Source organism: Tachysurus fulvidraco, chromosome 13 (assembly GCF_022655615.1).
Source record: "Tachysurus fulvidraco isolate hzauxx_2018 chromosome 13, HZAU_PFXX_2.0, whole genome shotgun sequence".
Classification (NCBI taxonomy): domain Eukaryota; kingdom Metazoa; phylum Chordata; class Actinopteri; order Siluriformes; family Bagridae; genus Tachysurus; species Tachysurus fulvidraco.
In genome coordinates this window covers 3705463-3720332 of record NC_062530.1, presented here as the reverse complement: position 1 = coordinate 3720332, position 14870 = coordinate 3705463, and positions in this window count along the sequence as shown.

The following is a 14870-nucleotide window of genomic DNA, read 5'->3' as shown; positions in this document are numbered from 1 at the left end:
CTTATCTGTTATTAGATGTTTCCTCTAAGCATTAGTTTAAAAAGCATTTTCAGCCACATGCTCATCAGGTATTGATCCAAGGTATTTATTTGTTCTGCTTTCATGTGTTCTCGGTGCCATTACTTTCGGAAGTCTTATCTGGATGTACTGTAGATAATGCTGAGCGATGTTTGTAAATGATTTAAAGTGATTAGAAATGACTGGGTGATGAAACGCCTTAATACGAGGGAGAAGTTTCACCGTTATCAGTACTATAGACCAGTGGTCCCCAACACCCGGGCTGCGGACCGGTACCGGTCCGTAGACCAAATGGTACCGGGCCACCCAAGGTTCATTAAATTATTTCCATTTTATTTACTGTGGTGTATTTCTCTCGGGTTTGTGCGACTTTCCATGGACGAGAGGTTAACCGGGAGCTGAGAGACGTCACCTAAAGCCACACCGATACCGCGCATGCGCAAAATATCATGATATCGGGCCGGGTTTAGGTGACGTCTGGAGCTGAGCGGCCGTAAGCGGCAGTGGTGTTGTAGCTTTGGTGGAGAGAGAAGGTGTGTATCTCTCTTCTCTCTGTTCACCGGTACTTTGTCATGTTTAACAGTGCTTGGTGTACGTGTATATTGTGTTTGCTCAAATTTAACCCACAAATTAGCAAAAATGAGCACGAAACAGACGTCGTTAGAAAGTTAGAAACTCTGCCGGTGTTCTGGATTAAAGTCACGGCGGAATACCCTGAGATTACCACCACATCCCTATTGCCATTTCCGACATGCTATCTGTGTGAAGCGGGGATTTCTGCAGTGACGGCAACCAAAACAAAACCACGGAATAAACTGGACATAAGCAACACACTTCGGGTGTCATTGTCTCCTATTACCCCAGATGGAACCGTCTCGTTGTAAAGAAACACCTCAGGGTTCTCATTGATTTAGCGTTGTAGTGAGTTAAGAAGGCATGTTTAAATACAATTAAATTAAAATTATTAATTTAAATTCAGTATAGATTTATGTATAATTTTATGTATAGCCCCCACCCCCAGCGGACCGCGGTAAAATGATCAAACATTGACTGGTCCGCGGTGAAAAAAAGGTTGGGGACCACTGCTATAGACAATTTTCTTTTCTAAATTTGTATAGAAGAAGATGAATAAGACAATAAATGTTTCTAAAGAAGAACCCTGTTGAGTTCCATATATCAATCATTTTAGGTTCTAAATAGATCCATTGTTTATCCAAGTGTAGATTAAAATCTAAGCAGAGTATCAGGTAGCTACTTGGCTCCTTGGGTTGTGTGTCCAATCCTGAACTTAGGTTTTACATGATCTCCTTCGGTCCATATGAGTTTCCTTGTCCGTCTGGGTCTCTCTCTGGGTTTATTATCCCAAAACATGCCACATTTAATATGCCTTGGTCTTCCATCCAGTGTGTGTTCTTTTGTTCCTACACTTTAGATCCACTGCATCCCATTTAAAATAAAAATAAATGGATGAAACCACGATATGATGTTCTCCACACCTCCTAATCAGTTGATATTATCCTGAATGCTCACCGTAATATTTTTCTATGACCGATTGCTTGTGTTCGATATCTGTTCTACTCTTTGATCCCTCATTCTTCAACCATTGACCATTAAGGATGTCCTCAGAGATACTAATAGTTCAACAGATGAAGGAATTTGAGCCCACCGAAGCTCATCCATCCCCTTAATGTAGAGGGAGATCATTGCAAATTAATGCTGACTTTATAAATTCTTTAAATGCACTCGGAGGAACCAAAGAGTGATAAAATGAGATACATCGAGCAAGACCATGCTTCTATCTATCTATCTATCTATCTATCTATCTATCTATCTATCTATCTATCTATCTATCTATCTATCTATCTATCTGTCTGTCTGTCTATCTATCTATCTATCTATCTATCTATCTATCTATCTATCTATCTATCTTTTATGTATTCTATCTATCTATCTATCTATCTATCTATCTATCTATCTATCTATCTATCTATCTATCTATCTATCTATCCATTTACTTATGTAGGATATAACATGCTTGAGGTTATGGTGTTTTAGGAAAATAATGAATAGTATGATGTTGTTGATAATACACCAAAATGTAGTATAATAATAATAATAATAATAATAATAATAATAATAATAATAATAATAATAATAATAACACAGCCCAAACTTCCCAAGCTGCCCTTATAGAACGTGATTCAACACCTTTTGACCAGAAGCACCAAAATGGCACCATAATTCATAGGTTTTCAGGTCTTCTAGAGTTACACTAACATGTTGAGAACCTTTTTTTTTCCTTAAGCCTCATCTCTGTAGTAATCCTACACATTCCCCTGCTCTATCTGCTCTAAATTCTCCACCGGGTGTCACACTGTTAAAATTCCTGGCACCATCTCTTCTCAGAGCAGCAGCGAAGGCAGACGGATGAACAAGTTGGTTGATTCAAAACTATATTATGCTTAATGAAGTCCAAGGTAAAAATGTTTTCACTAAAACGTAACGTAATAATTGATCACACGACGTGATAAAGTCTTTATTTCTGTTCAGTGTAAAATGTTGTGCAGAAGCAAAACAGGAATTTTCTACGCTATGGATAAACCTCATAGAGTTTAATCCTCATATTCAATATTATGAATATGAAATTTTTCATTCATTACTGCAGAAAAAAAGATATCAATCTAAAACAAGCGAACAAAAACAATTTAACAGCCTAAAGTAAATGAACACACAACCCTACTAGCACCACTGGCAGGTAATCTAGTAGCCAGCTAACAAAATATAAATTTTTACAGAGCTAACACGCTAACTAGCTAAAACAATTTTTTTCAGTGTATCTTGCTAATACTAGCTGTTGCCAGCTAGCTAGCATGAGCTCTCTAACCAACTTTAATATTAATGTTATATTGCCTAATAAGAACTGTTTTAGAAACAGGGGACCTTGATATAAAAAAAAGGAAAGTCTTGCATATGTAGTCTGAGCTAGCATACAAGAGTTAGCAAACTCACTATGTTTACTCCAGGGAGTGGTTTAGCTGTTCCCTGGCAAACAAGCTTTAACAAACATAACAATAAAAATAAAATTAACACCAACTCATACATTTTTTCCTCCTTCTTTTTAACTTCTCTTTCTTTTCTCTGCTTGGATTGAACCAAAAATGGCCACGGTTGATGTGAGGTGATGTTATCTGAATGTTAGCGTTTAGCTAGCTTTAGCACAAGAGAGTTATAAGACATACTCAATGACTCAGTACATTTATATTATGTGTGTATATCATAAATTTAGATTATAATTTTATTTTGTAGATTATACATTTTGGTATAATTTACATAACGGTTTTATAATTATTTCTGCATTCTAGAACATGTAGGGATTAAAATACAATATGTTTAATATGTAGCATAATATATTTAAATAAAACATAGCACACAACTGCCCGCTTGGCCTAATTAAAAGACTGGCCTTGTCTGGAAAAAAAAAAAAAACATAGAATCCCTGAGAATATAAAGAGCTTGAACTTCCCTGTATGGCATTAATATTTGAAACAACACTTGAAAAAAAGTGTAACGGCCCTTTGAGATGTTTGGATGTGATTCATTAAACAATTCTACAGTATTTCAGTTAATGGTTCTGTAAAGGATGGCAATAATTTATGGTTGTGTGTTTCGGAGTATCTCTCTGCTATACGTTAGATTTACATGAAAAATGTTAATGTGTGAATTTTTTTTTTATCAGATATAGATAGAGGCAATGTAGTTTAGATTTCGATTTCGATTAGGAAGTACATTTTGCGTGTTTTGTTTGCACTAGTGAAGCCCAAAATAGCCAATCAGAGAGGCCAATGCAGCATGAGGTAGATTATTTCATGGACAAGTGGTAATGAGTTTATGAGCACGACCACATAATAGAGAGAGAGAGAGAGAGAGAGAGAGAGAGAGAGAGAGAGAGAGAGAGAGAGAGAGAGAGACTTATTGTTGTAAGCAGATCTACAAAAGTGTCCTACTGTCTTTGTTGACTGAATAATTTGCATTTCTTTATTTCTTTATATAAATAGCTGGATGATGATGATGATGATGATGATGATGATGATGATGATGATGATGATAAACTAAATATGCTTGAGGAATGATTTCTAAGTTCCATCATGTATGACTGTGATACATGTCATTATTGCTTGGCTGCAAAGGACGACACTTTAAACCTCGGTGAGGTTTAAAACTTGTGCAATCAACATCAGATATGTTAATTTAAAGTCAGACTTTGTGTTCAGATTATAGCTGGCTTCATGGTTCCTGATTAGTCTGTTTTGCTGATTCTGAATCATAGTGAATTTGATTCCTCCGATTTCACCAGTATCGTGTGGAAATAGGGTTATAAAAACAAAAACTCATACTCATAAAACACTTTAATAACTAATTTAAAAGGATGAGTTGCTCAGTTTGCACATGGTATTTACTTCCTGCTATTCGATTCAGAATCAAATAATTGACTCGTTATCTTTGAGTTCAGCTGGAAATGGAAATGGATATGGTTCACAATTTGACTCTTTTTACCTGCACTGAAAAGAAAACAGAAAGAAAAATAAATTTTAAAACAAATAAATACAGATGTGTGGGTTCCTGAATCATATAAATACAGATGTGTGGGTTTTGGTGTAGTTTAAAGCATATAAATACAGATGTGTGGGTTTTGGTGTACATTAAATGGTATGAATACAGATGTGTGGGTTTCTGAATCATATAAATACAGATGTGTGGGTTTTGGTGTAGTCTAATGCATATAAATACAGTGTGTGGGTTTTGGTGTACATTAAATGGTATGAATACAGATGTGTGGGTTCTGAATCATATAAATACAGATGTGTGTTTTGGTGTACTCTAAATCATATAAATACAGCTGTGTGGGTTTCTGAATCATAAATACAGATGTGTGGGTTTGGATCGGGTCCAAATCATATAAATACAGATGTGTGGGTTTTGATGTACTCTAAATCAAATGAATAAAGATGTGTGAGTTCTGAATCATATAAATACAGATGTGTGTTTTGGTGTACTCTAAATCATATGAATACAGATGTGTGTTTTGGTGTACTCTAAATCATATGAATACAGATGTGTGGGTTTATGAATAATAAATACAGATGTGTGGGTTTCTGAATAATAAATACAGATGTGTGGGTTTCTTGAAGCATATAAATACAGATGTGTGGGTTTTGATGTACTCTAAATCAAATGAATAAAGATGTGTGAGTTTCTGAATCATATAAATACAGATGTGTGTTTTGGTGTACTCTAAATCATATGAATACAGATGTGTGTTTTGGTGTACTCTAAATCATATGAATACAGATGTGTGTTTTGGTGTACTCTAAATCATATGAATACAGATGTGTGGGTTTATGAATAATAAATACAGATGTGTGGGTTTCTGAATAATAAATACAGATGTGTGGGTTTCTGAATAATAAATACAGATGTGTGGGTTTCTTGAAGCATATAAATACAGATGTGTGGGTTTTGATGTAGTCCAAATCATATAAATACCGATGTGTGGGTTTTGATGTACTCTAAATCAAATGAATAAAAGATGTGTGGGTTTCTGAATCATATAAATACAGATTCGTGGGTTTTGATCTGGTCCAAATCATATAAATACGAAAATGGGTGGGTTTTGAAAGTGTAAAACCCCACATTGAAGTGAATAGTTCTCCTACAAAATAGTGAAAAAACTTATTTGCCCCTGCAGTGCAGCTGTGTGAGAGGAGTCTAACTGAAGGATGGGTTCATCTTTTAAATAGTGCTTTATTAAGCCTGGCCTTGGGAGCAGTCAGTGGCCTCTTGAAGCTCTCAGTCACTCCCCAAAGCTCCATCACAGCTCAATCTCTCCCACATGAACACTCTAATTGAGGAACGCGCAGGCAATTCAACCTGAAAGCATTTATAATTCACCTAATTTTCCCATTAGTGACCTCAGCAATTGTGTCAGCTCATCCAAAGGTCAGCGCACGATTTATATCCATTTGAGCCTTCCACTCCATTTAGATATGGCATTATATATACAGAACCGATTAAATTATTTATCTTCAGGTTGCAACGCTGTCACCATGGCTATATTTTGTAGAATATGGATGTTTATAATAAGCCCATGCATGATGAATAGCTTTCTTTTCACACAGTTCTCAAGTTCAGAAAGTGTAGAGGTGTTATTTCTCCAGGGAAGTGAGTTTTTCTTTACTTTCTGGCTGCCATAGAAACAATTAGATGCTGTATAATGTCATATCTGTTGCTGTGGGCAAACAACTTCTACAGTAAAAAGTACTGAATGTTTTAACCCAGTCCATAGCTAGGCTTGCTAATTTACTGTACACCTAGGGGCAATGTATCACATAGAAGCATGTTTGTATGGAAGCAAAGAATCTAAAGGAAACGTTGAGAGAACGTGGAAAAAAATACATATAGTACATGCGAGATCCCGGATCAAACCAGCAATCCTGGTGACAAGCAAATGTTTGTGCTATGTTTAATATTCTCTCTCAGCTGGAGAGTCTTAAGATCATACTGGAATCATTCCTCTGATTTATTAATAGAAAAAGCAAAGGATTTCTCTCTGGCTATGGTTTATTATGCATCTAAATATAATGTGCTAATTTGCAACTATTTGTGGGAAGAAAATTTATTTAAATGACTGTTTCGTTTTGTGTGCGTTACAGAGGACATTATTGTTCTCAGTAGCAGCAGTGAGATAGAAAACTAAGCTAAAACACTGACTAGTTTGAAATGCTATATATGAATAAATGGTTTAAAGTGTGTGTATTATTGTTCTAACGACGTCGGCATCAGACGTGCAAAATGTGAGCGAAGGTCTAAAATAAGTGCAGTCGTTGTGAGAACATTCTAAAAAGGAATGATGCCGTTATTGTTGCATAGTAATCGTTATTAGACCTGTGAATTTTATGCAAAAATATGTCAACATTTTTTCATAGTTTGACGTTATCGTACTAGCCAAATAATATATAAGAAAATACAACAAAAACTTTCTATTTGTCTATTTGTTTCTCTGGTGAAGAATTTCCATTAGGATGCATTTATGCGGCATTTAAAAGTAAGGAGTCTTCAGTGTCAGTGCTTTACGCTGGAGGTAAAGCTGGAGGTAAAGCTGCAAGTTTCTGAGTGACAGACAAGTTTACACTATTGTTTGTACATCACTGATGTTTCACCAGGAACGTGACTGTAAACAGTTAAAAACTACGACGGAGTTGTCTTTAATTTTAATTGTTGATCAATAAGATAAGATAGAACTTTATCGATCCCAAAGGAAATTCTTTTCCTAGAGATTTCACAAGTACACAAGAAAAATAAATATAAATACAATATGCAATATATATGAAATGTACAAAAAAATGCTTGAGATCAAAGATTTTATTTGTTTGCATGTTCTTCCTGTGCCTCATTGTTTACCTCCTCCCTCAGACCAAACACGTGTTGTGGGTTGATTGACATCTCTAAATTGCATATATTGCATAATGTGTGAATGGGTGTGTGAATGTGTGTGTATGTGTGTGATTGTCCTGTCTGATAGACTGGCATCCGATACGGAGTGTATCCTGCATTATGCACCGACTCTTACACAAGGGTAAGAGTCGGTGCATAATGCAGGATACACTCCGTATAGGTTTGCTTTGTTCCCTACTCTTCCTTCCTACACAGACTGTATATAAATATCAAAAGTTAACATAAAGAATGATTAGTAAGTAATCAGAAATAGTAAGAAATAGAATATTTGTCCAGAATGTGCAAAAAGTGATTACATGTAAATAACAGTACATTTACGCCAGTAACAGACCTCCTTATCCAGAGCAACGTACGAAAAAGCTTTGAAGTCTCCATAAATAAATACACACCAATCACACCAACACTTCTTCTCTAGGTCCCAGACTAAGGATATCATCAGACTTAAACTCTGTTGGGAGGACAAATTAAAAATAATAATAATAATAATAATGAATAAAATTGGGGGCATAGAAAGCTTTTTTATTGCTACATATACATTACACATAAACATTACAGCACATTGGAATTCTTTTCTTTAAATATCCCATATGAAGAGATTTGGGTCGGAGTACAGGGGCAGCTATGATACTGTAATGAGTCTGTCTGTGTTTTCCTTTGTTTCTGTCTGTTGTCATTCCCTGCTGTTAATTGTTGGCCCCGCCCACTTATTTGTTGCCATGGACATTAATTGCACTCAATCTCTTCCCCAGCTGTTTTGTCTTAGTCTTTGATTGTCTCCGCCTTGTGATTGGTTCTTGTTTACTATATCTACTCTGTTTGTTCTCGTTGTTGGTGTAGTATGTTGTCTGGTTATGTCTCTGTTCCTGTTCCTGCCTATCAGTTGTTAATTTCTTGTTTTGATTTAGTAAAACTTTAAACTGCATTTGGATCCTCACTCGCCTTTGTCTCACCGTGTCTCTTCGTGACAGATACAGAGCTCCTAGAGCATTGAGGGTTAAGGGCCTTGCTCAATTGCCCAACAGTTGCAGATTGGCAGTGTTGGAGCTTTAAACACAAGCTTAACCACTGGAGCCATTACACTGATTATATATAAATAAAACGAACAGGAAAAAAATAAGAGCTAGTTTAAGTGTTTCAGGAAGAGGGAGGTCTTCATCCATCATTTAAAGATAGCCAGTGAATCAGCTGTTCAGACATCTAGGGGGCATTAATTTCACCACCTCTGTGCCAGAACAGAGAAGAGTCTCGATGTATACCTAGCTCTTACCATGAGAGATGATGGGATCAGTGAAGCAGGGTTAGAAGATCCGTGCCCACAATCACAGTCTTTTTTCAAAGAGCTTTACTAAGAGTGTACAAAGAACTCACAGTTTCACTAAATGTTAAATGCCTGAGAAAGTTGTAGAAATTAAGAACAAAACCATGTACCATTTGTTTGAAGATTATAGCAGACACCATGCTAATGCATAATACAATTACTTTCTTCATAGGTTGTTTAAGGGTTTGTTGGATAACCAAAAGGTCTTATCTTACAAAATGGCTCCTCGGTAATGTGCTTCAACTGGAATTCTGGGGGAAAACATTAGCTTTGAAGAACAGAGCAGTGAGAAAGAGGAGTTCTTAAGGGAATAATCACTTATCTGAAAAGTGAACTGATATGATGATCATCAAAACACACACACACACACACACACACACACTAAATGCCACCCACAGAGCTGAGCTGTTTCACCCAAAACTTCAGCTGACCTCCATGTACATATTTATACAACCACAGCCAAGATACAAATAATCAAGATTCCACTCAATATTTTAGTCATTGTTGTCTTTTGTTTAAGATTATTATTTATTTAAGATCGATTTACTTTAGTTTACTTGTTAAGTAATCAGAAGTCAGTAGATGCTTAGATAACTGTACACCCATTACCATGCCAGAGACAGAAAATAGACTTGTTAGCTTTTGATTAGAGGAATAAAAGTAGACAGAACTCCCACTGCAATGAGTAAATCAAACGTGCGGAGGATCGATGAGGAACAAGTGGCTCTGTTGATTTATGCTAAAGTGCGTCATCGTCCAAATGGCGCCTTCTGTTTCTCACAGCGTCTTCTGACTGCAAACCTTTAAATAAATAAATAAATAAATCTATGAAATGCCAGCTTCTGTGAAATGATGTTTTGGTTTTCCTCTTTTTGAGATCTTTTGTTTCAGAGCCTATTTGTAATGTATTCATTCATTCATTCATTCATTCATTTTCTACCCCTTATCCGATCTTCTCGGGTCACGGGAAGCCTGTGCCTATCTCAGGCATCGAGGCAGGATACACCCTGGATGGAGTGCCAACCCATCACAGGGCACACACACACACTCATTCACTCACACACTCACACACTACGGACAAACTCCACACACACAAGGCAGAGGCGGGAATCGAGCCCCCAACCCCGGAGGTGTGAGGCGAACGTGCTACCCACTAAGTCACCGTGACACCCTGTATACATTCAATTTCCTTCAATTACTGGTATTTGTTAAGCTTTTGTATATTTTGCTGGATTCTTTGGTTTTCTGAATTTTTGGCTCTCACACTTTATCCCCTGTGTAGCCCATAAATTCGGACTCTCGCTCTGTTTATGTGTGTCCAGTATTTTTAATGTTCCTATTTCTGTGACTTTTTCCCTTCATTTTGCATTTCCTGTTTTTGTCTGTATTTGCCTTTATTCACTTACCCTCCGTTTGGAATTGTTTGGTTTTGCACCTTGTTGTGTGAAATTAAACTCACCCTGCACTTGCATTCAACCTCTTTGACTCGGATACGTGACAGTTTTGCAAACCATATGGGTTTTCTGTTATTTTATTTTTTTGCTGCTGTTGGATTTTTATTTTTGCAACCAAGAAGAAACCCACCTCCTGTGTGAATTACTGTAGCAGTGTAATTAGAGGGGACAAAATAAAATATGGTCTTCATGGGTCAGCTGAGTAATAAAGCACAGTTTAAAGGCTATAAACCTGAGATATGGAAACTCATTCACGGCGGGGTAAAAACGCTGCTGTCCTCCGAAACCTTTATTAGAGCGAGTGATTAAGATAACACAAACAGGAAAATGGCTAAGTCAATTATACTAAATTGAACCACAGGCTAAACTAATTGTCTGAACATTCTGGCTGAGGAGAGATTATAAAGACATAAAGAAGAGGCGATGCTTTATTTCTTGCTGTAAGAGTTATTACCTGCTAGACTGAGGATAAAATACAATTACCTTTAAAGTAGAGAAACGTCTTTGTTAGACAAGCTGACCTTTGTTTTAGCTCAAAATTGTTCAGTAGTTTTACTGCCACAGACACGGTGATACAGTCTATAGCACCGTCTTAGTACTGTAATGAACGTCCAGGGTTTTAAAAAAAAATATCTAAGGGTTAAATCTGAAGTTTCTAGAATAGAATTGTATGTTCATAAACTCTTCTCCAACGTTTTTGTGATTCTTCTTCTGCCAAGTCAAGTCGGTTTTTATTATATATAATGTGCTTGTGTTGTTTTTCCCCACAGTGGACCACGATGTGACTCATTCAGCCCGTGCTGAATATGGGCTCCTCAAAACAATTCAGTTCGGTTCAATTTATTTGTATAGCACCTTTAACCATGAACATTGCCTCAAAGCAGCTTTACAAAATCTTAAAAAAAAAAAAACAGAATAAAAATTTTAAACTTTAGACTTAAAAGTTTATCGATTATCTCTAACTCACTCTTACTCACTCACTCATTTTCTACCATTTACCCCAACTTCTTGGCTCATGGGGAGCCTGTGCCTACTGTATCTGAGGCGTCATTGGGCATCAAGGCAGGATACACCCTGGACGGAGTGCCAACCCTTCACAGGGCACACACACACACTCTCATTCACTCCGGACAATTTTCCTGTGAAAGAGATGCCAATCAACCTACCATGCATGTCTTTGGACCGGGGGAGGAAACCGGAGTACCCGGAGGAAACCCCCGAGGCACGGGGAGAACATGCAAACTCTACACACACAAGGCGGAGGCGGGAATCGAACCCCCAACCTTGCACGTGTGTGGTGAACGTGCTACCCACTAAGCCACCGTGCCCCTGTTTATCTCTAACATTTATCAGAATCAGAATCAGCTTTATTCTCCAAGTGTGCGCAGACACACAAGGAAATTGTTGTGTTTTTTAAGGTGCTCTCGTTATCACTAATGAGCAAGCCTGAGGTTACGGTGGTGAGAAAAAACTCCCTGAGATGATCTGAGGAAGAAACCTTAAAAAGGAACCAGACTCAGAAATGAACCTCATACCTCGTTTAGGTGACTCGGCACAGGAAATAATGCCAATGTAAATAATGTCCTTTCTACAGCAGTTAATAGTCGAGTGGAATAAAACAACCAAGAGCTCCTGAGGAACTAACAGTTCAGCATAATTTCTGAGTTTATTATAGCCTTAATACTAATTCCTTCCTGCAGAAGTCTTCAAATGTTTGCTGATGAAGACCCGAGCACAAAGATGACAGGAGTGAACGAGAGTGAACAAAAAGAGTAAACACAATCTATCATTATCTTGGGCATGTTGATCACAAGATGTCGTTCCATTGCCGTCACCATCCTGCAGCAGTCATTTATTATCAGCATAACAGGAAATTGCTACATCGAAGAAGTATAAAGGAGAATTGATTTTTGAAAACTCACTCCCAGTCTTAGATAGAATCAATATTTCTGTATCACCCAAATAGCCTGTTATCTACTTCCATAATTCTCAAGGACTCCTGACAGCATAGTGTCCTTGGATTCGTGTGCAGTTCATTGTGCTTAATAAAATTTGTTTTTTTTCCAGCTAACTCAAATGACTTGGATGTTGGAGATTAAAGATCAGACTTTCATAGTTTTACTCTTGTGCTCCAGTTGTGTATGTACGTACCATGTAACGTAAGCGTAAAAATTATCTAGAACCCTACAGCAAGTCTTGAACTGTGTGTGGTGAAAATGTAGAACCATCGTTGTTTCTTTAATATCGTTATTTATTTTGTTTTAGAGAATATTTATCTCATGGTTATCTTGTTATTTTGACTTAATATCTAACAATCAACACTATTCATAAAACTAATTTAATAAATACCAGCTAACAATTTTGGAGAAGTCATGGCCTAATGGTATGACTCATAACCCTAAGGTTGTGGGTTCGAGTCTCGGGTTGGCAATACTGCAACCTGGGTGCCGCAGGATAAATGGCTGCCCACTGCTCCGGAGGTGTGTTAACGGTGTGTGTGTGTGTGTGTGTGTGTGTGTGTGTGTGTGTGTGTGTGTTCACTGCTGTGTGTGTGCACTTTGGATGGGTTAAATGCAGAGAACAGATTCAGAGTATGGGTCACCGTACTTAGCCGTATGTCACGTCACTTTCACTAATCCAGTATGCTAAAATTTGAGGTTCAGGATTTTCCTTCCCTCGCTGACGTCCCACAGATTTATTCCTCTTGGGTGGCTCTTAAACTTTCTACATAGAACCCTACACACAAAGCGTGTCTGATTCCGATATCATGTAGACCCATGTAGAACCTGCTCTGAAAGCTGGAACTGTGAACTCTCAAAGGACCCCTTGAGGAACCTCTGTTCGAACCCCTTTCGTGTTAAAAATACGATAGTGGTTTGAAAAGTGTGTAGTGTGTATAAGTAGATTATCTCATCTTTACTCACTCACGGGGAGCCTGTGCCTATCTCAGGCGTCATCGGGCATCGAGGCAGGATACACCCTGGACAGTGTGCCAACCCATCACAGGGCACACACACACTCTCTCATTCACTCACACACTACGGACAATTTTCCAGAGATACCAATCAACCTACTATGCATGTCTTTGGACCGGGGGAGGAAACCGGAGTACCCGGAGGAAACCCCCGAGGCACGGGGAGAACATGCAAACTCCACACACACAAGGCGGGAATCGAACCCCCAACCCTAGAGGTGTGAGGCGAACGTGCTAACCACTAAGCCACCATGTCCTACCTCATCTCATCTCATCTTATCTCATCTCATCTCATCTCATCTTATCTCATCTTTTAATGGATTTCAAATGTTTCTCTACAGATTGTGGGATACTCAATTATTTTTTCCTTTGGTGAAACAGTTCTATATACAGTAGAACCTAAAATTGTATTGCTTACTTCATAAATTTTAGGCATTTGTGAGGCTTGTGTCAAAAATTGTTTGGTTTTTTTACATAAGGAAGAGATGAGAAAGTGTTAACATTTAAATAGATTTAAAATGCCTCAAAGTGGTTTTGGTGTGAAGCAAAAAAAAAATAAAAAATCAAAGAAATAAGGATATTTTTAGAATGGAAAGAAGTACTAGAGTGACAGAAAGAAAAGCGATAACCCTAACCGTGCGATGGAAGTTATTTCATCTTATCTAACAGCACATGTGTAAGTATTGAGGCATCTCCAACAGCATGAAGCGTCCACCTGTCGTTTTACCTGTCGGGAATAACTCAAGTAGTCACTTCTTCTGGGAATTAAAAGTAAATGCTCTTCAGCTCTGAAGTGCTGGTGCTTCATTTGTATTCAGACCTATTATGAAGAATGATTGCGATACAGCGTCACTTATTTACGAAGCCCATATGCCGGTGGAATGATTTTAATTCCCTCCAACTAAAGTGCCGCTCAAATTTGCATATGAAGCGCAATAAATACTTTGTAAAACTTTTTTAAGGTGTCTCGTACGTGATGTTGCTAAAGATTGGAATATCTGGCGTACAATCTCGGTCGAAACACGATGATGACGCCGTGATGGTTCTTCCGTCATTTATGTGAGACAAAGTCACATAAAAACCACATGGTTTATAAATCGCTACGGATCGCACTGCGTGCTCGAGACGTCGGCGCCTGTTTTTATTTATTTATAATATTTTGTGATTCTCTAACGAAAAAAACATTGATTCGGAGATTTCTGAGAGCTGTGTTGTTTTGTTCAGCGTGCCGGATCCCATAGCGAGTGGAAGAAGAGGAATAATCCCATCATGGCTGCCTTTAATAGGATCCTGAGACACTTTGCTTTTTGCTCCATGTTCTATATAATTGGAAGAGAATCGGCACAAATAAAATCTAAAGGATTCTCATGGCTCAGTGTTTTCCAGGCTGCTGACATTTTGAAAGCGACGATCCAATCTCCAAATTAGAAAGGATTGTTCCTGGGGTTCAACATCCATCTGATCCCTTCTTCTTTTCCTTTTCAAAACAAGCACACAGTCATAATAAAATAAAAAAAAGGAATCCAATCTCAAAATCCTTGAACTGTGTAAAGTGTAAATAGAAAAAGGTTTTGGCACCCCTATTTCTGAGAAG